General features: G+C 30.3%; 1 protein-coding gene across 1 annotated transcript in view; it reads left to right on the forward strand.

Moving 5' to 3' along the window:
• The window catches only part of LOC123305058 (LIM domain-containing protein A-like), an 87623-nt gene that overhangs the window by 23909 nt on the left and 37536 nt on the right, over positions 1-26178 (forward strand). The window lies entirely within an intron of this gene.

Below are 26178 nucleotides of genomic sequence, written 5' to 3' on the forward strand. Positions count from 1 at the left end.
ACACGAAGATCATTGGCATCATACAATCGCTTGGCATTCCAATATAATCCCACTGCGAACTACAGTGATGAGGAAAATTTAGATATTGGACCGAAGCCATCTGGTGGCGAAACGGAGTTCGCCGGGTTTGCTAGTTACACTTATAGATCATAAAATTTTATGAATATGTTTATCTCTTTTTAGAAAGATAGATAAATGTGAGTTTGATAACTTGAAGAATTGAAGTTTTAGCCGTGACTTTAGATTGACGACGAGGTAAAATCATATATACTTTAGGGCCTGAAACTTGAGTGGAGAGGGTATCAGGAAAAAAAGCGCCTATCTGGGCGAGGTCTAGGCCTCGATCGTTGCATACTTTGTATTGCTCATCAGACTGTCTTTTGTTTTCAATTTTATGTCTTTTGTTTTCAATCAGTTAAACAGCCTGATACGCAGTACAAAGTACGCAACGACGGATGACTAGACCCCGTCCAGATAGGCTCCGTAAGTTCAGACACGGACGTTTATAGTTCGGAATATGAGCATTCATGTCCTGGTTTTCCACGATTGAATTATGTCTGCCATATACGATAAAGGAAAGTCAACACCGGATCTTATCTTTATCAATACTGCAGAAAGCAGACAAATATATAACGAAATTTTTACATAAATCATTATGTCCTCGCAGTCAATTAGAGCTCTTGGTATTTTTGATTTTTTTTTTCCAACGTGTATTCTCAAAATTTCTCAATAATATATTTTATTAAAGTATTTTCAGCCTTTCCATCTTCCAGGATCTTGATTTTTTCACTAATTTTTGAGTATGCTTAATAAGTATGCTTGTAGTTTGGTGCTAAATAATGAGCCTATTGACGTAAAGATAAATTCATTTGACAGATTCCAATGAAATATTTTATTTTTATTTCTCTGGGAATTAAATATCCAAAATCAATTGGTATTTTTTTTTTACAATTAATGCAATTTTGAGGAGCAGAGGTGGGGAACGATTGTACATTATTTTGGACCCGCAAAAAGTCAAAAATGGTTGAAATTAGAAAACAAAATAAATTGAAAAACATGATAAATTTAAGTTCCATTAAAATTAAAAAAAAAAAAAAAAATATTTTGAGCCAAGTCAAGACTCATAGTTTTGATTAATGATAAAGGCCGTACTTATATAGTTAGAACCAATCGAAAAAATATTTACCAAAAGAAAGTAGATCCCTTGAGGCATCTAATTTTGCAATAATATAAAAAATGCTTATTTAACTTTGGGATGGTGCAATTTATCAAACTGTATATTTGGATGTACATTTACATGCAAACTTGGATGTACATTTATATGCAAATTTGGATTCTTCAACTCGTGTGGCTTCTGGAATCATTCTTTATGATATTTGTTTTAAGTAGATAAAATCGAAAAAGTAATGCTCGTTGAATAAGTTTAATGCTATACCGGATAATGTTTTGTCAAGGTAAAATAAATCTAAATGTCAAAAGTGTTCTGTGTCAAAGAAGGCTTCAAACTAGCATGGTTCAAAATAAGCATGGTAGATTTTAAATGAATCGTTTCAAAAAATAACTCCGAGAAGTATATGACAACGATATACTCTTATGTATAACAAAAGCGTGCCTTGAATAAGTAATGTAGGAAATAAACTTCAATTCTTGAAACATTTTGATTGACGACGGTGAACAGAAAATATTTCTTATTGAGTTAAAATTTTGCTTTAACACAAAACCCAATGGGAATGAGTAGTTCTTCGTCTTGAATAGATGCACTAAATAAGTTCATTTGAACAAGCAAAAAAAAGATAAAAGTATGATATTTTTTTAAACGAAATTGAAAAGTTTCTTATATCTTTAACTATAAAGTTTAGTAATTTCTTCAAGTATATACGTTTCCTTAGCTTCTATAAAGACATAAATTTCTTGTCAAATACCCTGGAAACTTAAATGTAATCAAAAATGTTATAAAAGAAATTCCATGACAAACAAAGACACAGGAGTGTAATAGCAAGTTTTATATTGAAAAGAAAAATCACTAACATAAATATATCGTTTAATAATAATAAAAAGAATTTTATGTAATTGATTACATCGAATTATTTTCTATCTTTATCATAATATTAAATTTTATGTAATAATAAAATCTATTAATTCATTAATAAAATATGAATATAAAGATTACTCATACCATGGCTAGGAATGCCTTATACCGATTGATCCAATTTTAACACTATACAGTAACAGAACCAATTTTCTTTGAATTTTTCCACTAAACCGAGAAAGTTTTACTTCTTCCACTCTATCCCTTCTTATAAAACGTATACTTTTTTCCAGAACCATTTTCTCTACTGAATGCAAGAAACTGCTGTAGGTTTAGCTGAAAAAAGGTCCTCAGATAGTATCTCTTAAATCTACGGGGAATTGTTCCTCTTAAACTGCTTAGTAAATATCCTCAAATGATTTTTCCCCAATTTCAAACTTTCTAAAACCCTTTTCCGTGACAAGACTTTTATAAGATGTTTTGCAAAGTCTTGGGCTAAGAGCAGTTTTATTCGTGTACCGTCAATTCTTATATTTTTGTTTTTATTATGCTTTTTGGTACCCCAAGAAATGGTTCTAAACCGTTTATTGGAGTGTATTAATCCATTTTGGCTTATTTGTCAGCCATTTCGTATTCGATTCCTGAATGCCGACTTGATTATGTTTACACAGATTTTGTAACGATTCGATGCACACCGAAACAGTTTTGGAGTTTATGTCAGGTAAAGTTAGCGACTTGATCGCAGCCTGATTATCTGATAGAACTGTACTAACAGCTAGTTCAATGACTAATTAAAAGAAAATCAGTCTGTTTGAACCAGAAACAGATAATCGAACGATTCAAAATTTGAATGTAAAAATTGTAGGTTTCGGTCAAATTTAGGGGTGGTATTGCCTATCCCTCGAAGAAAAAGAATTATTTTAGATAAGCTCCCTAAATTCCAACAGGCAATATATATTTTTCATATTCTTCTTAGATTTCTGTGAGCAACTAAAGCAGTGAACCCACATACCCTATACTATTTCATGTTTAATGAAAAGCTTCTTTTTTTTTTAATATCACAAAAATATCTCAAATACAAAAAGAGTGTAATTTTCACTGATATTTTTCCAAGAAATTAGTAGTAAAAATAATTGCTGTATTCGCACCGTGCGTGAGTTGTATTGGAAGCGTTTCCATGGTAACGATAAACTACTTTAATTAATTATAGAATTGTATGGATGCATATATAATTGTATCATGGATTTCATTTATGACTTACATTAAAAATTTAATTTTATTGTCTCACAAATTTAAATAAATACTTAATAATTTTCATTTGGAAAATAATATTTGTGCAATTTGATTTCTTATTTTCACAATTTTTAATGCATAAAATTTAATTAGTTAGTGTTTTTCAATTATTTTAATTTGACATTTCTATAACATTTACATGTAAAGAATTGCGAATTAGTCATAACAGCGTCCTTTATCGCCAAAATTTTTCACTGGAAGCGCTGGCATCGTTTTTATTACCTATTATTACGCTACCATGACTACGCACACAACGAATACGTTTTATTCTAGCTCGTCTTTGTAGTCAATCTTTCTGTTTCTTTTAAAATTAAAATGAATAGACCTGTAGACTGTGTTTATAGACAGCCAGTTAAAACCGATATTATTATTCTAAATGGATATTAATTTAATTATTTCAGAAAAAAAAAAAAATTTTATAAAAATACCGTTTGTATTATCAAAGGAATTACATCCCACTTATAAAAAACTTTAATTTAATTACATAAATTATTTAATACACAGCAATAGTTCAATATTTTTTATTGATTTATTTTAATGTATTTTTTATTCTATTTTTTTTATTTACAATCGTTTTTCCCATTCACGATAAAAAAAAAGGTTTTTATTCCATCATCAATTCATTTGAACTAATGTTTATTGGGGTGTAGCAAAAAAAGAATTTGATAATGTAATCGTATTATGATCATAAGAAAAAAATCCTTATATCTTTATTTTGATTTAAGACGCATCTTTGATAAAATAAAATGATACTAATAATTTTTACTTGAAGAAACTCGCATATTATCGAAAGAGTCGGATTTTTAATCCAGTAATCCAGTTTGAAAGAATTATTTATCATCTTGTGTTTTTCTGCTCGTCTCTGTTTATTTCAGGAACAGACACTGCAACTTTCATAACACTCACTTACAGCAGCTTCTTAAATCACTCTGGAGAAAATCGGCTCATTGAAAATATTGAGTTAACAAAGTTTAGCAACTTTAAGCTAAAAACCTAGCACCTTTTTAGATTTAGTTGAAGGGTTAAAAATGCTGAAATTTATTATCTGCATCATGGAAATAGATAACTTCCAGCGTTTACTTTTTCAGGTTTTACTTTACTCATTATTTTATCGGATTCAACTGCTGAATATCGATAGAGCAAATATTCGATCGTTTTTTCTTCGTCATCATATGTGTCACAGGGGTTGCCATTTGTTATCCCATTTTTTGAGCCTAATCCCGGCAACACATTTTCCCATCTATCCTTTAGATTAGTAGATTACATTTTTGATATAATTCAGTAGCGTCTTCATTAGTTTCAAATTGAAACCTGTGCAAACGTTTGACAGTTGAATTTAGAAAATTTAAAAAACCCCCGATAAATTTTTCGGGTTCGAAACCCTAAACTGGCACTTGAAGCGTATCTTAGAACATTCTCTATTATATTATCTTTTTGCTTAGAGCCTTCTCCAAACTGATCCGATTTCAATTAACTTTCAATCGAAACAAAAAAATCCAAATTTTCTTATCCGTTTAGGCGTTACGATGCCACAGACAGACACACAGACACACATAGCAGTCAAATTTATAACACCTCTTTTTTGGTTCCGGGGTTAAAAAATCATGTGTAATAATAGAAATTAAAACCGTTTTTTAACCCGTTCAATAGTTGCAAGCTTTCTGTCATTTGTTTGTCCGTTGCAAAACACAGAAATCAAAAAACTATTTTTGATACTCGAGACACAATAAAACCTCATTTTTCTTTATTACAGAACTTGCTTTTATCAATTCTACCAATGGAACAATAAAAGAAATATAGAAATTTCGCTTTATTAAGGGCTCTTGGTATGATACGAGAATTTCAATTACAATTTTATATACTTTACTCGTACAGTAACTAAAAATCCATGATAGTAAAAGTTTTTTTTTTTTTTAATGTTATTCTTCATTACAAACAGTTATCATAAAAACAAATTACACAATGCTAAATATTATACAGATAAATCAGAACACATGGAATTGGTATAAAAACACAATGAGATACAATAATAAAAAAACAAAAACAAAAAAATTATTTTTTTTATGAGCACATAAAATTCACTTGTTTCAACTATAATTAAAGCTAATTTATAAGTGTATAAAAAAAAAAACTTTTATTAATGGTTTGATTCAAACCTAGCTTTAAGGCTATTCGGTTATCTTCTGTAATTTTTAATATATTAAGGTGCTTCAAATATTATACTTTATACAGTTTCCGCAATTTCATTGCAAAATATTAATTACATATTTTGTGCCACAAACCAGGTGTCACATGCAAAGCAACTTCTTTTAAAGTTGGGTAAGTGTATTCATTTTCATTCTTCGCTTAAGTTTTTTTTAAAGAAACATGGAATTATTCGGTTGCCCTGCGAAATTTTTATTTTCCAGAATTTTTTTTTTTTTTTTTGGTGGATATGATTTTTGGAATCTACATGTATTTCAAAAACAGTATATGGGAAAGTGTTACATAATGATCCTTCAGTTATTCATTAAAGCCATCTATTGAATACAGATGGTTTTAATGGATAAACAGTGACGTTTACGAAAAAATGTTCCAAACAAAAGTTTTTTTTTTTATAAGAAACATTTTTTACTTTAAAATTTTTGTTCTATCTGAAACGGTTTACAAGATAGGTCACACGGATCCATGATCCAATTGAATTGTTGCTCATTTACGAACTCGACCTCACTATTTATGTCCTGAGCACGCTATAAAATTTCAGCTTGATATCTTTTTTCGTTTTAAAGTTATCGTGTTGACAGACAGACGGGCAGAAGAACAGACAACCGAAAATGAACTAATTAGGGGATTTTATGAACACCTATACCAAAATTGTGTTGACAGCATCAATACTTTAATCGTTACAAATTTGGGACTAAACTTAATATACCTTGATATATATCATGTATATATTTCATATATACATGGTATAACCAGATATCTTGATATAGCACATCTGCGTTAGATAAAAAGAAAAATTGCCCACCAGATGTTCTTACTGCATAACCTTAATATAACATGTTTAAGTTTATGAATACTCGGTGATTTCTAACATGGGTTTAATATGTCAATAATATATTATTTAGTTACAAGTATGTATAAAAATGTAAGATTCTATGAAGAAGCCACTAGTTAAAGTTAGAAGAGAGTTCCAGTATATCAATATTTAATTTTACTTACCTACTACACAGGATATCTTGCAACGTGTGTGTTATAATATACCTAGAGATTGTAGTATACGCCACCAATCTCTGGCCGACCGAATCAATAATAAATTCTATACCCTACATAACACTGGTCGTATCTATTGTTTTCTCCCGGTAGACGAGACATCAAGCACAAGTTATATAATACAGAAAATAAAAAACATTTGAGAAAAAAACATTACTCTGATAATATAAATCTAAAGTATAATGTTGTTTAAATATGCATGTATTACACAATTATATAACAAGTATATTGAAATGTATTATACAAGTCAAGTGTTTGTACGATCGAGTCATATTTTCTTTTTAAGTTTTTATTTCTCTGACTCACGTTTTTGGTGCATGGGTGTCTTTGATTTCCCACTGATAATAATAAAATTTGGTAACAATATCTGTGCCTAAGTGGAATAAATATTTAAAAAAAAAATTAAGGGTGGTAATGAGCTATCTCAAGAACGTGTGTAAAAAATTAACTCTTTAAAATAAATTTGATACAAATTTAGTAAGTTATATTTTTATTAATTCTTTTATTAGTTTTGGCAGGTTATTTTGGCTATAAATTAGTTTTGGCAGGTTATTTTGGAGTGTGCTAGTGTTTTTAGGTGCTCCCAAAGTTGTAGGTTTATTCATTTAGACGCGACTCTTAATAAAAACCCCACAAAATAAAGTACAATGACGTATTCCTATCTCCAATGCTTATAATTTTAAATTGACCATAAACTTCTTGTAAAAGTGTAAACAAAGTTTTGACAGAGTTGATATTTCTGTAGAACAAATGAACAATTTGAACGTTGAGCGTTAGTTAAACAATTCATATGACCCTTAACCTGCAGCAGAAATAAATCAAATTTGAGATCTTCCAAATGGAATATGTTAAGATGGGTGAGAATGTATTTTACAGGACACCAAAAAGTTTCTTAATATTCTAAAAGAACGAAGTAACCGACTCCACCCACATCAAAATGTAATTGTAAATATGTTTGTAATTAAATAAATAAAGATAACAAATAATGATGTGGGTGGCCTCTGTTATACGCGTATATGTCAGAGAAACGGAGGTTAAACCCCATTATTATTATTATTCTAAAATTGATTCACTATCTGAGAAGCGAAGTATAGAGACAGCTGGTCAAAATATACAAACTTAACAGAACGTTCTCGAATGCATTGTATTTTTGGAAAAGCTTCTTGAACAATCGAGATCGGCTCAGCAAAAATAACCTGGAATGTAGATTTTTCTATTTTTAAAAGCATTATAGAGTATTATCGAAAGTATAGTAGAACTTACTCGGAGAAAGCCGGGTATTACAACTAATATACTATTAAAGTCTTCTTTTATTTTTCAATTTAAATAGAAATTATACGATTGAAATTATTCGTTTAAGAAGATAATTTTCTTTAGTGTTTTTCTACATTTTTCAATTAAGATTAAAAATAAATGTAAAACTGTTTTATATTTTTCAAACCTCCATATCCGACCTTAGTTCTTTAGTAATTTATATTCTAATTAACCAAGTTAAATACACAGCGCAACAAAAGTACACTTCAATTTTTATAATATGAAAGTTGATAACAAAATTCTATTTTCTCCCAAGCTTGCTATTTTATCGTCCAATACTAAGATGGGGAGTTGAAAAATGAGGAAAAATATACCTTCATTTTTTTATCAACTTGAAAGAGTACGCGGTATGGTAAAATTGTTTAGTAGGAAATCCAATGAAACTATTTTAAAGGCTTGTTAATGTCCCTCTGAAATACCGTACGAGCATTTTTTATCGAATTATATAATCACATTGAATACTTTTTAATTCAGAGAATAATGATCGGAAAGAAATATGTCTTATGTCAATCAAAAACTGAAATTACCTCTCAAACGCAAATCAATTTCAAATTTTCTAAAGAATCAAATAATTTTAGCATCCAGTGTAGCTTTACAACCTTCCTAAAAAGCTAGGCCATAGTATGGATTATCTTCAATTCCAAAAGTTGAAAATAAAACTTTTCGAATGGGCTTCGAATTTTGAAAAAGATTTTTAGGGAACCGATTTTTTTTATGGCCGTGTAGTTTAAAAGTATAATTTGCTTTACCTATAAAAGGGTTTTCAATTCAGAATGAAATAAAGGGAAATTACTTTCCATTTCTTTTTTATTAACTTTTTTCAGTTAAATATTTTAACACTATCATCTTTTTAAAATACCGATTGGTACAAAAAATGGATACTACAAGAAGTAAAATAAAAACTAATGGACTTAATTGCATAAATATGCTACAAAGTTTCGGTATTAAGTAATCTTCGATCTTTTATAGTTATTAAAATTAATAAGTAGCACCAACAAAAAATATATCTTTGTATATTATTTCTACTTGCAGTATACTTCCAGTTACTGGAATTGTGGCGAATCTACAGAGTTTATAAGTTCTCGTTTTACATTTTTTTGTATTTAAATATTATTTTAATATCTCACAGTTCATAGACTCTATTACAAGGTGTACAATTACTTGTTGACTCCCTTTTGATTAAATTTTACACACAGCTAGTAGGGAAAGATGTAGTGCCTGGAAAGAATTTTTACAAATGCACATTGATAATCATTCTCTACGTTGCTTGCCTTGCCTAGTACCTAACCAAGCTATCTCATTACATAAAACTAATTGCTATCTCAACACATAAAAAATTAAATTCGTTTTTCGGCAATATTTCATTTAAAATTAATATTTAAGAAAATTCTTAAAGAGGAGAAAATTTTCAATAAAAAACTGCCACTCCTGTAAGTCTATCCCCAATATTTATAATTTAAATTAACGCTGAAAATAGTTTTTTTACATTTTTATATGTAATATATCAAGGTGTATTAAGTTTAGTACCAAGTTTGTAACGCTTAAAATTGATCCTACGAACAAAATTTTGGTATAGGTGTTCATAAAATTACCTAATTAATCCATTTCCGGCTGTTCGTCCTTCTGTTAACACGATTACTCAAAAACGAAAAAAGATATCAAGCTGTAAAAAAATTTGAATGTTTATAGCGGGCTCAGGGCATAAAAAGTGAGGTCAAGTTCGTAAATGAGCAACATAGGTCAAATGGGTCTTAAAATTTCTTAAATATTTTATGAAATATTGGCGAAAAACGAAATGCCTTTTTTTTAATTGTTTATAACTTTTCAAAAATTTTCTGTGCTGAAAAAGGCTTCTGGCTCATTTTTCTAGATATCATTCCGAATACGAGCTATCACACGAATATTTACGACCAGTATTTCTATATTTCACCAATTTGAACTTAAACTATACTTTAACTTGCCGACTAAACTATACTTTATACAAACTAAGGCTACATTATGGAGGGCTTTTGATGGTATCCCCTGTAATGAAGCAAGGCAATGGCTTTAATTTTGTGTTATTTGCAAAGGTGTTCAACTTTTCAAGTTATTTGTGCAAATCTTTGCTAATAATACAAACTTAAAACAATTTTTGCAAAGATTATATAACTGTAAATATACTGGTTTATATAACATTACAAAAATAATAATATCATAGTAAAATTTACAAATTATGGCGCTTCAATAAAGCTATAAACCCTATGCCTCTAGTCATACAAAACATACATACACATACAAAGCTCATACATACATAGAGCTTTGAATATCAAATGATAGTAATAATAATATATAGACAAAAGCTTCTACATTATTCTTCTTTGTATGATTGTGACAGATATATTTATGGATGTATTTATTATGTACGTTAGTATTTGTGTGAATTTGTACCATTATATATATATATATATATATATATATGGTTCGCTTGGTCTATTTGTGTATGTGAAATATGAAACTATTACACAGCGTGTCAAAATATGAGATCATAAATGAAAATCACACGTCCCACACCTTTGCAATGAAGTTGAAGGTAAGCTATGTTTAAGTCCGGCGATTTAGAAAAATCACTACTGCCATCAAGTTAATATTGCAGTCGTAACGTTTTACGTTTAAATATTTAAATATATAAAAACAGCAGTATAGACTATGGAATGAATAGACCGTTAAAAGGGCTATTTGAATCCCATGGCACATTAATAATCCCCCCTCCATCATCAAAAATCAAATCAATTCCTCTTAAAAAATTGAGTGTGTTTTATGAGCTAATTAGTTGCTCTATTCCTGATTTTGTTGCTCAAACAGTTTAGCAGGATTCAATGATTAAAGGTAAGTGACGTCAAGCTATCCAACCCGCATTAATCGTTTATTTCTGCTATAGAGTTTGTAAACAAAATCATGAATAGAGCAACCAGTTTTTGTTCAGACAGTTCATTTATAGAATTGAAATATGATGTTACATAGCCTATAACCAGCGGACGATCAAGAGGCTCTCAACCATATCTTATTTGTCCAATTATAATAAGTAGTTTAGAAGTTAGGAGTGAACAGATGAACATACATACATATCGATCAAAAACATAGCCCTCGCCGTCTTCGGGGTAGAAAAATAGCACACTTATCTAGTAATTTTATAGATCAAGCAAATCAGATTTTTTTTAAAAATAGCTGCAACTAATTCCTAACCGAAACTTATGATTTACACAATTTTTCTGAAACTTACTGTATATTGTGTGACGTATTTTGTAGCAAACAATCTAACAATGCACAACAAGTCATATAAATGTTTAGTCACAAGCATGCTACTCATAAATTTTATACCGTGTCAAACACAGTCATACACAACATATACTGAATATCTGTGTCATTCGATGTAACAACAGTCAATCATATCATTCTTTATGTACAGCGTAGGTCATTTAAAACGACATCTCTTTGGTCATTAGTGTGAAAAAAAGTTTTATGGCTCAAAAATGTCGAAATACCTTGAACTAAAAGTGTAGTTACTGTCATTGATTGTAACTTTTGTTTTTGTGACTAAATCATTGTGATGTATCCGATATCCGATACTTGCGACCTTTATCCTATGCTCGACAAAACGACGTATCCGTAGTTTGACACTTGGAAGGTCGAAAGTGTCGGAGAGTCGATTATTTTCTTATTGGAGCATTAAACATGGTAGTTATTCATCAATTATAAGCTGGCTAATTAAAAATTTGCCGAGTCCAAAACTTAAATAATAGAACTATCTCAATATTGACCGTTTCAGTGTAGTTAACTGCAAATAATTACCCATGTTTTACATGAATTGACATATTAACAACTCATATTCAACTTCAACTAAAAATAAATTTTCTATCAATCCTAAATGATACGAAGTGATGATATAAAATATCTGTTATAGAAATGATATAAAATATCGGAAATAGAATATATAAAAAAAATTCGTAGCGCAGGAGCTGCGTTAGCTGAGCGAATTGCCTCAGGGATTGAAAACTAAGCGTCTAAACAAACTGATCAAAAAATACAAAAATATTTTTTATTTGGAAAAAATTCCAAAATTTGTACTTTATGCACCAAAACCAACCCCCCCCTTGCTTATTTGTGAATTTTTCTCATTGACGCACTTGACCTTTCAAATGCCAAAACCGTTCTTGATACCAAATGATTTTTCAAATCGGACTTAAATTGCGACCGCTAGAAAGTTTACTGACTCATAACGTACACACACCAGGACCGAAACTACAATAGGGCAACCGAGGAAATGCCTCGTGGCCTTCTCGTTCAGAGGGCCCCTGAGTGAAGGACAAAAACAGAAAAACTTACCGAACTACTGAAATCTTATCGAACAACTTCTGAATAGTAGGCCTTGTTTCTTTTTTTCTTTACAAAAATTGGAAAAAATTTAGTTGACAAACTCAATAGAGAAATAGGGCCTCGGGCTTAGTCTTGCCCTGGGGTCCCTTTAACTCAAGTTCCGGTTCTGATAGACACATATGTATATACATATCTACATACATATATATGTATATATAAATTTTAACGATGATCATTTTTACATCTATTAGGTAGGATCGATGAACATTTGAAGAAATTTTTTCAAAATTCCATAACCAGTACAAAAACAATTGCTCCATTTTCTTCAGAAATTCGCTAATATCAAATTATGTATGTTGTAAATGAATGATATCATATCAAAAGTTTATGTGATCAACATAATCAAATTTATTTTATTGCATGGAATAAAGAAATCTTCAAGAAAATAAATAGAAATAAATTGAATAGAAACAAGTTATTCTGATCATTCTCTCTTTTTCTACCAAAGTTTGAATTGACTTCAATTTATTCTTAAACCATTAGAATCTAATTAATTGTAGAGAGCTTTACTTTGTGGAACTCCATAATTCAGATAAGAAATAAAAGTTATTTAAATTGTCTATGTTAGACGAAAGTAGTCAAAATATTTTAAATTATTAAAATATTAAATTAATAAAAGTGGACTTAGCAAAGTAAATTGGAAATTTTATTTCTTATCCTCATTAGAATCTAACTTATCAGTACCTACTCGTAATTGTTCGTCAGTCCGCTATCGGTTTAAAATTACCAAATAATTGAAATAAATAAAGTAATTACCGTGGGTCGTCTTTTAATGCTTTCAATTCGGCAGTCTGGTTAATCAACTTTGTAGTTATATTTTCTTAAAATATTTCATGATTGTTTTTAACGATTTTATGATTGTTACTTCAAAATTTATATATGGAATAAAAAAAATTAAGAAGACTAGAAATAATTATTTCATTCTCGTATGAACAAAAAAATAAATGACTTATTTAGGTACCAATTGTGACGCAATATTTAAACCAGCTATCAAAAATTTTAAAAACGAAAATGCCTGTAATAACTGGAGAGCTGAGTGGCTTTTTGAGTACATATTTGAGGCACATTGGAAATATTAAAGTTGATAACTTGCGAATGTGTAGATGGGGGAATCGACAACCTGGTTGGGAGGATAGGAGGCGTTAGTGACCTATGAAATGTTTAATTTGAAATTTTTCCTATGCAAAAAAAGTTCTTGAGGCACTTTGAAACTTCCACCAATTTAAAGTCTAATATTCAATCATACGAAATATCATCGCCTGGCATGATTTGGTGGGGGCTAAAATGGCCTGGCCGATGATTTAAATGCACTATTTAAATCATCTGCCAGGCTATTTTAGGCTCCACCAAATCATGCCAGGCGATGAGAACTCGTCTAATTGAATTATAAGACTTTGAAATGGTTTAAATGGTTTTAAGTTTCAAAGTACCTCAAGAACATTAATTAAAATCACCTGCCAGGCTATTATAGTCCCTACCAAATCATGTCCCAAATAATTGAGGAGCTGATAAATTATTAGTGGAAAAGGTGGCTCCATAGCTTAAGTATATGTCTGTCCTAGACAGCCATTATAACCTAACCTAATTAATAGAAATGTAAATAATTTAAAGAATATATGTAATTGGGAGCCAAATACGAATTATTTCCTTTGTGAAAACTTTAAAAATAAAATATGAAGAAAACCATTTATTAAAATTTCAATTTGTTTTATAAGTTAAATTGTATGTTATTATTTACTACTAAGTCTTTTTTGTTTAAAGGCTGCTTTCACAAGTAACAAACAATTTGCTAAATTATTCAAATGGAACAATTACTGTACTTCGAATATAGTAACACAGTATAGTAACACAGGAACCATGCTATTGGCCTCTTAGATCTTCTATATTCTATGAAGAAGTATCTGTCTACTTTGTGTAATGTATAAAACTATTTTATAAACGTCAAGACAATGCTGATGTAATTGAGTTTGTTGTGCATTATAAAGTGTTCCACTTATTTTATGCATGGAAATTACACTGGTATGTAGAGAAAACAGAGATAAACAAGTGAAAACAAACAATTGACTGAGTTAATTGTTGAAATACCATGTAAAGACAGTGTTTATTACTCTGTCACATTACTCATACATACATGTCCCACATATATAACTGATATTCCCATATAATACATACTATACAATTTGCGCTCTCACGAGTAAACAGTGATGTTTACGAAAAAATGTTTTCAAACAAAAGTTGTTTATTTTTTTATAAGAAACATTTTTTACATTTAAACTTTTGTTCTACCTATAACGGTTTACAAGATGGGCCTACGAACCAAAGAACCCAATTGACCTATGTTGCTCATTTACGAACTCGACCTCACTTTTTACGGCCTCAGGACGCTATAAAAATTTCAGCTTGATATCTCTTTTCGTTTTTGAGTAATCGTGATGCCAGCCGGACAGGCTACAGACGACAGACAGACAACCGGAAATGAACTAATTAGGTGATTTTATGAACATATATACCAAAATTTTGTTCATAGCGTCACTATTTTTTAGCGTTACAAACTTGGGACTAAACTTATTATACCTTGGTATATTTCATATACATAGTATAATGGGTACTAAATGTATGTATGCTCTCCATTTACAGCATTTGAGGGGATTCGTACCTCTATAAGTACAATAGGAGTTCTATAATTTTTGAGAAAATAAATTTTCTTAAGTTATTCCTCTTCAGCATCCTTAAAAAATAATTTCTATTACAAAATTCTTCGTGACGTAAGAGTGTTGACAATTATTCCCTCGGCAACAGTTTGTGGGTTTGTTTCTCGAAAAGATTCATGGAAGAAAACTGACAATAGAACATTTTAAGAACTGGTGAATTTCACATTAAATTTGAATTTAATTTGATAATAATATTGTTCTTAACACTTTTCTCAGAATAATATTTTTTTTTTAAATTTACTGACACAAAATCAAAACCTTATGCAATTTAAATAAAAGTTGTTTCTCATCTAGTACATATACATGGGTAAAATGTAGTACCTATACCTATAGTACCATGTATCTTAGTCATATTTTAAATGAAACGCACGATTTATATGAAATTTTATAAGATAACTACGCTGCGGTTGATTTAGCTGCCTCTCCCACCTACTATGCTCCCTGCCAATAGAGAATAATAGTACTATAAATTAAGACAATTTCCATATTAATATTTTAATGCATGGCTTTAAAAAACAAATAAAAGTAAAACTTTATTAATGGAACTACTCGCTTCCCTACAGTATAATTTATTCTCTGATACCGGTGAACTACACTAGAAATATCTAGAAGAAAACATGCATTGCTGTCACAAAAAAGTATACAATACATGGTTTGTTACTTTATAGTAGAATAGAAAGAAGATCTATTGTATTATAAAAAGAACAGAACACATATCATATATGTATGATATAGTATTTGTTCTTTCTGATTTTGTTGTCTAGAAATTACATTTTTTGATATAAAACTTTACCATTATCCTCTTACTTTAGCTTCAAGGAGCAGTTATTTAGCTATACCACACACTACTATAAATACAGTTTAAGACATTTATTATGTCATTGTTTAAATAGTTCGCATCCCTGGAAAATCATTTCGAACCAAATACATTGTTTCTTAAAATGTCGATTCTTCGTAGATGCTAGGATAATTTTGAGTAGTGAATATTCCTGAGAAAGTGCTTGTAATCTTTTCTACCAACAGTAAAAATAAATTACTAGATTAAAGTAAACGAGTTTACTTTGTTGATGACGACCTTAAAACAAGTAACTTCTTCTTGAGTCAACTTAATTCAAGAAACTGTGTGTTTTGCTGCCTGAATATCAGTGTAAATAATAAGTACTTGCTACCACGTTCAGAACATTTTCTTCCAATTTTCTTTTTTTCTGTGTAGGGAAGAAAAATAGAAACATATAAATAAAACACTTCAGGCAAGACAAAATATATTGTTTACCGCAGACAGATATCTTAGGATATTAAACTTATACTTTTGCAACTTTATTTTGGTGGTGGAACAGCAACATATGATAATGTGGAAATTCTATGCACTAAAGAGTTTCCTAACCATCTCTGAACAATGCTTTTCTTAGAAAGCTGATAAGAAATTGTTACGGCCACTGAATTTTTAAATTTTTAGCACTCTCTGTGCATTCTATATAACAAATGACCTCATAGTATATGTCACTTTCTGCTTTTTGATTCTAGCACTTTGAAGGCTGCGCATAATTTCACCGTTTATAATTGCACTGCCTCTATGGTTCCCGCAAACAAGAATGCCCGCTTCTTTTTACTCAGGAGTGCATTTCTGTGGGTGGCGTATCATTGTTTTATGCACTAGCTCGTCGAATTTATGTGCTACTATAACATATTGGGGCAAACACTGAGCGTTTTGATACTCGAGCAGTACCTAGCAAATGGCATAACGGAGCGAAATAAGTACTCCCTGAATTAACATTTTATTCTTTATTTCAATCTGTCTGTATTGTGTCGTTACCGTGCACTCCTGTAAATTACGCGTATGTTCGTATGTTTGTTCGAATTCTTTCGCCTTGATTACTCGATTAACCATTTATGGCATTAACACGGGCTTATTCGACGCGTAATCGCTTATTTAAGAACTGAACCAGTTTTCAGCAGAATTAGTTGAGCCGTTTTAATGGTAATAAAAAACCTTGGAAAAACTTAATAAGCAGAATCTGAAAAGTGGATAAAACACATCATTTATCTATGGAGATAATGATCGTTCCAGCACAGGCTGCAGTATATGATCGAAGAATAATCTATGAAGATTAACAAGACCTTTTTTTTAATGTATTTTTCCCCTTCTGGGAAGTTAGTGGACTCTCACGGCTTCAGTACCACACCTACTATGTACTGCCAATTTATTACTTTTGAAAAGGACTCAAATGCACTACAGTCAACTCCTGCTGCAAACATTCATGACTTGTGTGTATACAAGTTTACTTTTCCTGTATGTTTGTCAGTTTTTGTGAACGAAGGTAAAGTTGAGTCATAACAGCAAGTACAACATATTGTGTTAACAACAGTTTCTAGTAAACGAATTGTTGATATGAAAATAAAAAATTCTATTATTATATGTTATTTTTACTGCCTATATCATCTGCTACCACACATATATGAAGGTTTAGTTTAACAATTTTCTATTTTAAAATTTACAGTTTTTTTTCTAAAAACTTTGTTGAATCGGATTGAAAAGTTGAAAATATATTAAAAAACTTTTCACAAAATATATTTTCTTCAAATGTTAATTTTTACTCGTAGAGATTGTGTTATCATCACATTAATTTAAGTCAACGTGGCAGTAAGGTTAGTTTAGGTTATATTGGCTGTCCACGACGGACACATTTAGGCTATAGAGCCCATTGTGATACCATATATGTGTTTTACCACCTTTCCGCTGATAATTTCATTTATCAGCTCCTTAAATATTTTCAGAGGCTGAGTGCACCTCCTTCATGCATATATCATGCACTACACCAGCCCATCATAACTATAAACTAAATTTTATTTTTGTTGTGGCGGCGGGAATCGAACCTGCTACCCTAAACATACCGCGAACGGAATTTGTTACGCCTTAACCAACTGAGCTACTAGGGTGGACGTATCAGTAACAAATATGCATTTTTTAACCGCTGTTTCAAAATAAAGTGAATATTTGATCGGTTCACTTCTCAAACACTTTGGTACGGGTGGGATACGCTTCAATTAATAGCATGTCCCTTAAGAATTCAGTCACAATAGCGTTGTGTTTGCGAATACAGTCATTTTCCAGAACATTTTAGGTAGTAAGGCAAAATAAAAATGAACTATAAATTTTTTATTAACAATTTTTAAATTTACCTATTGGTAATGAATATGTTTTCTTACCAAAAATAGTAAAAATATTCGATTGGGTACCCCTTTGAAAAAATTGAAAAATCGCAAAAAAAAAATTTGTTTTGGAATTTGATGAAACTCTATGGGTGGGGTAATTTTGATCCAAAAAGTATAAAAATCCGGTTTTTTTAATGAATGGATGCAGAGTTTCTGAGATATCGCAATATTTGGATCGATTTTGTAGTCCGTATCTCAAAAACTATTCGACCAGTCATCAAACGCACCAGATTTTTGTACTTTTTGTGTTAAAATTACCTTATATACTAAGTTTTATCGAAATTTGTGATAAAAAAAATTTTTCGATTTTTTGCAATTTTTTTAAGGAGTACACCCTTTGAAAAAATCGAGAAAATCGCAAAAAAAATTTTTGTTTTGGAATTTGATGAAACTCGGTGGATGGGGTAATTTTGATCCAAAAACTAAAAAGATAGATATACAAAACACAAAATACTAAGAAAAGTCAAAACATTCTTATAATCTTTACCATATCGCCACTATTTTCTAGGAATCCGTGAAATGTTTTTAATCTACAAAGATTTATTTAAAAATCTACCAACACTCTCTTAATTACCTGTTGTGATCATCGTTTCAAAATTTCATAATAACAAGATAAATCGTAGCCTTCAGAACTTCCCCAATCCATATTTTTCCAAACTATTATTTGCAATTAAGCTATGATCAATATAAAGAATAAAATTTAAAAAACACATATTATATTCATTATTATGTATGACCAAATATAAAATAATATCTGATTTTGTTCCCAAATAAAAATGGAACATAAGAGAAACATAAAACTTTTATCATAATTAAATTATTGCCAAATAAAATAATACAAAACCATTTACATGATTTTATGGTTCATATTATTTTATGAGATATTAAAATGAGAAATATTTATTCGGTGTGTATGAGATCCACGAAGCTATCGTCGTATTACTTTGTACTTCAATCACAATTCTATTAAGCTTTTCTTCAAATCAAGATTTTTGTTTGGGATATTAATTTGTTTCGTTTTAGGATTCCAACAAACACGTTTTCGATTAAGAAATTTTCACGTGAGATAGTATTAAAGTACTTACAAATTATCCTCGCTGTTATCAATTAGAAGTTTTAGGTTGGAAGATTCTTGACTAAGTAAAAGATAGATTTTAACAACGATTATTACAAGCTTTTATTTAACTTGCGACCTTTGTATGTATGTAAGTCTTAAGCCATTAAGTATAAAGACTATGACCATCGCCTATCTTTCCGTAAAGTGAAAGCTGTGCCAACAGCTGAGGTCCCTAGCTTACCCAACAGCTTGGGTAAGCTAGGGACATTTATCAAAAAAAACATACATTGAATGTCAAATTTTCATATCACAAAATGTTTTACAAAAAGCATCGTAATTTCACTGAATTTTCGCTTTTTGACTTAAAAAAATACTTATCACGTCTCACATGACATTTTTTTTTAAATTTAAAAACGTTAAAATTTAAATTTTCGACAATGTTGAGTTCATTTATGATGCATCCTGTATTTAAAATTATATTACGCCAAAACTGGAGCAAAATAACCAAAATTTACGATTTAATATTAAGTATCTAATGAAAAATATAAAATATTTATAAAATCGACATAAAACACCAGTATTAATTTATTTTTTCACGAAAATGTAATAACAGCTATATTTTACCAAATTTATAGTTTCTGCATTGCATAATAAAGACGAGAAAAATATTTGATAATCAAAAAACATGCAAGCAAGCTTATCGCAAACACAAAATAGAATTTCATTCCAATATTTTTGACTCCATAATTGAACACAGATTATTACGAATAAATAAGAAGTAGCTCGACCCGTGAGGAATTCCGCTCCCGTAGTTATCGTAACCCGTGGCGATCCTGTAACCGTGGCTAAAAACAACAATCAACAAATTTCGTAGAAATGTGGTGAAAAAAACCAAAAGTTATTAAATTAATATTAGGAGAATATGTATTATAGGAGTAATTATATGTCCAGATTATTGGGAGGGCATCTGTAAAACTAACAAACTTGATGTTTGCCTAGTAATGTTTTGAGTATTTGAGTAGGAGAGCATCTGTAAAAACTGACATGTTTGCCTAATAAACTTACTTACTATTTATGAAATTTTTGTCGTTTAAATTATTTGAATAAGGTGTTTTTTTTCCTAAGCGATACATTTTTAGACCGTGAGTATATTTTTCGCCAAACCTAGACATAATAAGCTTTGAAATGAGGGACGAATCATGGAATTTGATAAAGGACTAAAGAAGATAAGGATAGGACAGAAAAAAACTTGCTAGAGTAACAATATATGTATAAGATAAAAATAAACTTAAGTGAACGTGACGTATAGGGACCAAACCTATAGCTTTCTCTGGCTAAGTAAATTATAGTAGTCATTGATAAATTCTAGTAAAATTTATTTTCGACGATTCTGGCTATCACTAATACTCCCTTTGCTCGCCCCAATTCGACCTTGGCTCCGCGTCACACAAAAAATCATTTCACAAAAAAAAAACGAAAAACCGCATCTTTCTAGCCTGTAAAGTAGAAGAGGTGTAGTTCTAGAGGTGTTTTCCCATTTTTGAGTGCTTGCGATGTGGGTAATAAAGATTTTCGAACCATTCTGTTAATTTGCCTTTAGCATGTATAGAACAGAAAATCGCAGTTTCCGGATTTTTTTTACCATTTTCGGGGGAGTTGAAATAAAAAATTGAATTTTTCCGATGTTTACCGTATATTTCAAGAAATTTCGCGTCGAATATCGTAAACCACATCTTTCTAGCACGTCTAGAAGCGTCTTAGAGTTTGTATAGAAGTGTATGTCTATGAGTCAGCTTCAAACGGGGCTTTATTATATTTTAGATACATCTTTTAATTAAATTAGAAAGTCGAATCCACCGATCTTTAGTTCGTTTCCTGTCTCATAATAGTTGTAAACATACAAACTATTTCTTAAAAAAAAGTAATATTACAAAAAAATTTTCTAAATTCACAATCCAGAATTTGTATTTTCACTAAATTGTTTTGCGGGAAGAGTTTTCCAATAATGTATTTTTGTATTTACCATTTTTAAGCTTATGGGGTAAAAAAATCATAAACCAGGACGTATTTTTACTAAACAATTGTGCATCACAACTTTCAGTACTGTTTTGTAAAACTGATACAGAAATTTGTTTAAATTATTACATAAAGATTTCAAACGTCTTGAGTTTCGGGATGAAAATAATAAGTCTCTACGAGAAATATTCTTAAATTTAATGGTAACGTTTGGTTCCACTCAAAGCAATCGATTTATGCCGTTAGACATTTAACAACAATACGTATATAATGGTTTTCTCTTATCTACAGAATACCTCGAAAATATATTAAAACTTTATATACCATGTATAAATGAAATATATCACGGTATATTTAGTTTAATCCCAAGTTAGTAACGGTTAAAAATATTGATGCTACAAATAAAATTTTGGTATAGGTGTTCAGTAACTCACCTAATTAGTCCCCTTTCTGTTGTCCGTCTGGCCGTCTGTTCGTCTGTCCGTCTGTCTGTGAACACGATAACTCAAAAACGAAAACAAACATCAAGCTGAAATTTTTATAGCGTACTCAAGACGTAAAAAGTTCGGTTAAGTTTGTAAATGAGCAATATAGGTCCGTAGGACCCATCTTTTATACCGTTACAAATAGAAAAAAAAAATTCTTACTAAAAAAATACCGTTTACCCTGTGAGGGTGCAAATTAGGACAAAACCTTGGTGTCCATTTTCTCCAAAACTATAAAAGATAGTGTGTTGAAAATTTTCAAGTAGCTTCAATTAGTGGCCTTGTGAAACATCGAAAAAGGAAAAAATTTCTAGAAAATGCTTTCACAAATTTTCGAAATATTCGAAAACCAAGTAAATGGCACGATTCGGCCGCCATAATTGTGTTGGTTTATTAAACTCTTCTAAATTATAAAAAAAAATAATCCAAGCACTGATATTAAACACTTTCTATACAGGGTATTTCAACAATTAACTTATTCAATTCTTTGTTTTCACTTGTTAGTTTTCAGTTGTGTAAAATACTGAACGTGAGTAATAATAATACCTACCATTTTCACATGAAAAAACAAAAATAAAATGTATGATTTTATGTTATCATTATTATATGTAGACTACGATTCAAAACACACTCTCGTGCTATGTACGAGCCAGTCTGGATTAAATCTAAAGGAATAAAGTTCTAGAGTTATACTAGAATTTTTATACCATGCATATATGAAATATACATAGTATATTAAGTTTAGTCCCAAGTTTGTAACGCTTAAAAATAATGATGCTAGGAAAAAAATTTGGTCATAGGTGTTCATAGAATCACCCAATTAGTCCATTTCCGTTTGTCCGTCCGTCCGTCCGTCTGTGGACACGATAACTCAAAAACGAAAAAAGATATCGAGCTGAAATTTTTACAGCGTACTCAGGACGTAAAAAGTGAGGTCAAGTTCGTAAATGAGCATCATAGGTCAATTGGGTCTTGGGTCCGTAGGACCCATCTTGTAAACCGTTAGAGATAGAACAAAAGTTTAAATGTAAAAATCCTTATCAAAAATTAAACAACTTTTGTTTGAAACATTTTTTCGTAAACATCACTGTTTACCCGTGAGGGCGCCAATAAGGCGGAAATTTTATAATATGTGTACAACTATACACTAAATGTCGGTTGGTAATGCAGAAACCTATAAAGTCATTTACATATGTACTATACTTTATTAGTTATGTGTGTGTCACATGTTTGTATGTGTTATGTGATAAAGAAATCAACACTGACTATGCATGGTATTTCAACAATTAACTCAGTCAATTGTTTCTTTTCACTTGTTTACTTTAAAATTGCCAATACAAAGTTCTAATTCAACAATCTTCACATCACCTCATACATTTTATTCATTGAACCATTCCTTTCAAACTAATGGCAACCTTCAAGAACAAGAATTAAAATCAGTTTAGTTGTCTGTGATTTGCTTCCTTCCAATAAGGGTAAATAATCTCCCACCAAATAAAAAAGTATATTTAAATGGATCCAATAAGAGTAATATTGTTTCAGCTACTTTGACATTGTATATAGGTAAATGTGGATACTCCTTTTAAAAACGCCCCCATGGACTTGCTTTGCTGAAAAACTCTGTATAACAGCTGTTATTTACTGGGAGTTCATTGAAAGGAAATTGAATATTGGCCGTTTATAAGGAACTGTCAAGGCAGTTTACTCGTTATAGTCAAGTCCATAAAAAAATGCTTTTTTATTCGTGCACTTTTGTGACAACAGTGTACAATACTAAGACTTTAAATATAGACATATACCTACGCAAGTTTTTTTAATGTTTATCTTTTACACTCGATATAGGTATGCTCCAGCATGTTTTTTAATGCACTTTTTGATTGTTAACATCTCATTCCACAAACGATGCAAAAATTTCCTTTTTTTTAAATACAGAATCCGTAATTGAATTCCGTATAAGAAAATCCATTTCACGATTGAACTACCTTAAGAAAAAATTTTTAATCGTGCAAAAAATTGCTAACCACAACGATTGACACTTTTCCATTTTTTTTCTGATATCTATGAACATCTTGAAAATATTTTCAACGAATAATTTTATTTGGACACATCACTTCGTTATGCATTTGCAAGATGATCATAATATATTCAGGAATAGTCGAAATATTCTAGACGTTTCTGTTGAAATCTGAAATCAAATTTTTTTCGAATTCCAATGCTTCCTTTACTGTGTACAAATATTTGAAAGTTAGCATAAAGCAAATAATATTTGATAGTTAACTTTTATAGAACTAATGAATAACAAGTGAAAACAAACAATTGACTGAATCAATTATTGAAATACCATGTATAGACAGTGTCGATGACGCAATAGTTTAACACGTAAGTAAAGGAAGGTATCCACTTTAGATAGCCACACATTCATAACTGATATTCCCATATAATGCGCCCTCGTGGGTAAATAGTGATTTTACAAAAAAAATTTCTAACAAAAAATGTTTATTTTTTTATAAAGATCATTTTTTATATTTAAACTTTTGTTCTATCTCTAACGGTTTACAAGATAGGTCCTACGGACATACTCGTGATGACAGACGGACAGACAAACAGACAGACAGACAGACAGTCAGACAACCGGAAATGGACTAATTAGGTGATTTTATGAGCACCTATACCAAAATTTTGTTCGTGGGATCAATATTTTTAAGCGTTACAAACTTGGGACTAAACTTTGTATACCTTAATTTATTTCATATACATGATATAAAAAGAGCTTTAAAGTGGGATTAAATCCGGATAAAAGTTTCTTTCTATTCGATTCATCTATTACTTAGTCTTAGTCTCTAGTGTATAGTTTCTATAAAGTATCATTCCCACAAATAATAAATCACTATCACTATCACTACATATTATAAAACAAAGTCGCTTTTTCTGTCCCTATGTCCCTATGTCCCTATGTACGCTTAAATCTTTGAAACTACGCAACGGATTTTGATGCGGTTTTTTTAATAGATAGAATGATTCAAGAGGAAGGTTTTTATGTATAATACATCCATATTATAGTAGAGTAAGGGGTTGAAATAGGGGTTGAAAGGGATATGCTTCAAAAACTAAAAAAGTTGTGAATCGATTAAGCTCAAATATTGACACGACATACAACCAGCTTCAAAGATCTATTGTTTTTATCTACTTTTAACATTCGGAGGGTAGAAAGGTGTAGCGAGAAAGTGGGAAGGAATTATCGAATATTTACAAATATACCTAAGTGGGGTATCAAATAAAAGAGCATGAAGTGTACATTACAAAAATGTTATCCCACGCAAGGAAATGTGGAGGGAGGGGTGCAAGTGGGGATGTTGCCCAGCAAAGCGCGTAGTTCACAGCTAGTATCTAATAAACAGCGAACCATAACCAGTTCGAACACAGTACGATACTTTGTAAAAAGTAGAAGGACAAACCTAAAATATATATTTTTCACTCTAAATGATTGCTATAAATATTCGTTTCACTGTTACTCGTAATTTCAATGAAATTTTTTGTTTTACTATCTTCCATTTAAATTATATATTTTTTTGTACTTATTATAGGGATAATAAAAGTACTTATAATGGAATGAGTAATACAGGATTATTTGCTAAATTCATAAAGGCACATTTCTGACAGATAAATGATTTTTGAGACATTTTGTTTCTGTTTCTTACTTGCAATGCATGTATGCCCTGGTGGAAAAAATATTTGTAGAAAGAATAAAAAATTCTGAAAAAGTCTTAGGAACTTTGAATTTCTCAACGTTTTCGGACTAGTCTAATTCAGAGTTATTCAGAGTTCTTATTCAAAAACCTTATTCCTAAGACTTATTCTATTTCTATTCCTTTTTCAAATATTTTTTCCACCAGGGTGTATGTATGTTCGGATTAAATCTTGCAACTGAATTTAAAAAAGTTATCCTCAACCGATTGAGCTGAAATTTTCCATAAACGTTTAGTTTGGATAACAAAACATGGTTAGCTAAATGATGTCATATTAAATCCAATATGACGGGAAAAATGGCGAACTTTTTATTTCTTTTGCACACCCATGATATGAGTGAACTAACACGTGAACTAATATTAAAAAAAATAAAAAATTTTATTTAATTTGACATTTACCATTATTTAAATTTTTAAAGAAATCATTAATTTATATATTTAATAGTAAATGTCAAACAAATAACGGCCAACTATTCTGATATACTTAATGAATTATGACTATTTTACATTTAACAAAATTGAAAACTGTGTATATCAAGAGAGGGTGAAGGCTATAAAGCGGTAGTTTTACTTTTAAGCCCAGTGAAGCGGGCGGGTATCAATCTAGTATTAAATATAACTTTTGAAGTTAATGCATCATACTTAGAAG

The sequence above is a fragment of the Chrysoperla carnea genome, chromosome 1, assembly GCF_905475395.1.
Source record: "Chrysoperla carnea chromosome 1, inChrCarn1.1, whole genome shotgun sequence".
In the NCBI taxonomy this organism is placed as follows: domain Eukaryota; kingdom Metazoa; phylum Arthropoda; class Insecta; order Neuroptera; family Chrysopidae; genus Chrysoperla; species Chrysoperla carnea.